We start from the raw sequence: 3,167 nt of genomic DNA on the forward strand, positions 1-3,167 counted from the left end.
ACCCTTACTACTCTCTGAGTAAAGAAACTACCTCTGACATCTGTCCTATATCTATCATCCCTCAATTTAAAGTTATGCCACTTCATGCTCGCCGTCACCATTCTTGAAAAAAGGCTCTCCCTGTCCACCCTATCTAACCCTCTGATTATCTTATATGTCTCTATTAAGTCACCTCTCAACCTTCTCTCTAACGAAAATAGCTTCAAGTCTCTCAGCCTTTCCTCGTAAGACCTTCCCTCCATACCAGGCAACATCCTAGTAAATCTCCTCTGCACCCTTTCCAAAGCTTCCACATCCTTCTTATAATGCGATGACCAGAACTGTACACGATACTCCAAGTGCGGTCGCACTAGAGTTTTGTACAGCTGTAGCATAAGCTCATGGTTCCAGAACTCGATCCCTCTATTATTAAAAGCTAAAACACTGTATGTCTTCTTAACAACCCTGTCAACCTGGGTGGCAACTTTCAAGGATCTGTGTACCTTAACACTGAGATCTCTCTGCTCATCTACACTACCAAGAGTCTTACCATTAGCCCAGTACTTTGCATTCCAGCTACTCCAACCAAAGTGAATCACCTCACACTTGTCTGCATTAAACTCCATCTGCCACCTCTCAGCCCAGCTCTGCAGCTTATCTATGTCTCTCTGCAACCTACAATATCCTTTGTCACTATCCACAACTCCACCGACCTTAGTGTCGTCTGCAAATGTACTAACCCACCCTTCTATGCCCTCATCCAGATCGTTTATAAAAATGACGAACAGCAGTGGACCCAACACCGACCCTTGCGGTACACCACTGGTAACTGGACTCCAGGATGAACATTTCCCATCAACCACCACCCTCTGTCTTCTTTCAGCAAGCCAATTACTGATCCAAACTGCTATATCTCCCATAATTCCATTCATCTGTATTTTGTACAATAGCCTACTGTGGGGAACGCCTTGCTGAAATCCATATACACCACATCAACCGGTTTACTCTCATCTACCTGTTTGGTCACCTTCTCAAAGAAATCAATAAGGTTTGTGATGCACGGCCTCCCCTTCACAAAACTCTGCTGACTATCCCTAATCAAATTATTCTTTTCTAGATGATTATAAATCCTATCTCTTATAACCTTTTCCAACACTTTACCAACAACTGAAGTAAGGCTCACTGGTCTATAATTACCAGGATTGTCTCTATTCCCCTTCTTGAACAGGGGAACCACATTTGCTATCCTTCAGTCTTCTGGCACTATTGCTGTAGACAATGACGATTTAAAGATTAATGCCAAAGGTTCGGCAATCTCCTCTCTGGCTTCCCAGAGGATCCTACGATAAATCTCACCCGGCCCAGGGGACTTATCTATTTCATACTCTGCAGGATTTCTACTACCTCCTCATTGTGAACCTCAATCAAACCTAGTCTAGTAGCCTCTATCTCAGTATTCTCCTTGACAACATTGTCATTTTCTAGAGTGAATACTGACGAAAAATATTTTAAAGGAAAGTAGCAGAGGCACTCCAACTCATTTAATATTTTGGAAGCAAAAGGTGTGCCAGAGGACCCGGTGATTAGCTAACGTAAATCATATGTTAAAGAAACAGGACATATTCAGTGAATTATAGATCAGTCAGCTTAACATTAATGGTAGGAAAAATAAATGGAGAAGCACCTAGCAATTAGAAACATTTTAGCGAATAGTCATTCTGAATTTTAAAAAGACCATCCAGCTTAATGAATCTTGCTAATTGTTTTTGGAGATAAAAAGGCAGGTAATCTTGGCAACACAGCAATTTATCTGGATTTTCAAAAGACCATTGACATTGAGGAAATGATGATCTACTGATGTTATTGCTGGACTATTATTCCAGAGACCCAGATTCTGGGGACCCAGGATCAAATCTTGCCATGGCAGATGGAGGAAGAATTCAATAATGACCATCATGAATCAATTGTCAGGAAAAACCCATCTGGTTCACTAATGTCCTTTAGGGAAGGAAAGCAGCCAGCCTTATCTGGTCTGGTCTATGTGTGACTCCAGGCCCACAGTCATGTTGACTCTTAGCTGCCCTCTGGGTAATTAGGAATAGGCAATAAATGCAGGCCTCGCCAGTGATGCCCCAATCCTGTGATTGAATGGGGGGAAAAAAGACATCCCATTCTTTCACTAAGGTCAGTGAATGTAAAGTCAGGGCATACGTGACAGAATAGATTCTAATTGCCCTCAAGACAAAGTAGAAAGTGAAAGGACAGGGTGGTTATTCAGAGTATCAGAAAATAGAAAATGGTGTTCCTGGAGAATCAGTGCTGGACCACTGCTGTTAAGTTTACGCTAACAATTTAGATTTTGAAATCAAAGATAATTTCTAAATTTGTGGGTGACATCAAATAGGTAATGATTGATACTAAGAAAGGTTGTGACAAATTACAAGAGAATGCTAATAAACTTGTAAAGGATACATAAATTGCAAATTAAGTTCACAAGTGCGAATGGTACGTTTTGGTGGGAAGAATAGGCAAATCACAGTACTTGAAAAGTGTAGGTCAATTTGGGGATTGAGGAATAAAGGGATTTTGGAGTATAAATATACCAATCACTAAAAGTTGCAGTGCAGGTGAACAAGTCCACAAAAAGAGGCAAACCAATCTTTAGTTCCAGACAGACTGAATTATAAAAAAAGGATAACAGAAGCACTGGAGAGGACACAAAAAAGGTTTGCCGGGTGATACCCAAAACATATGGTTATATATAGTGCATGAGGATTGACAGGCTGGGCTCCAGAGACAGTCATGTGATTGAATAGAGGTCTTAAAACTTCTGACAAGTTCTGTCAGAGTGGATACAGAGAAAATGTTTCCTCTTGTGGGGAACAACACAACTAGAGGTCATCACTGCAAGATAGTCATCAAGAAATCTAATAGGAAGTTAATTAGAATATTGTTCACGCAAATTATGGCAAGAATATGAAAGTTGCTGCCATAGCGGATGTTTAGAGCAGATAACATCATGGCATTTCAGGGGAAACTGGGCAAGTATTTGGAAGAGGAGGCAATAGATAACTGTGTCGTAGATTCTGCCGAGAAAAGATGGAAAGAGCCTCATTTGGAGAGAAACGTGCTCATTGATTGGTTGGACCAAATGGGTCCCTTTCTGTGAGATGTATCCTAAATAGTAT

The sequence above is a fragment of the Chiloscyllium plagiosum genome, unplaced genomic scaffold, assembly GCF_037043375.1.
Source record: "Chiloscyllium plagiosum isolate Xiang-an unplaced genomic scaffold, Cpla_swu_hap1 HiC_scaffold_21, whole genome shotgun sequence".
Classification (NCBI taxonomy): Eukaryota; Metazoa; Chordata; class Chondrichthyes; order Orectolobiformes; family Hemiscylliidae; genus Chiloscyllium; species Chiloscyllium plagiosum.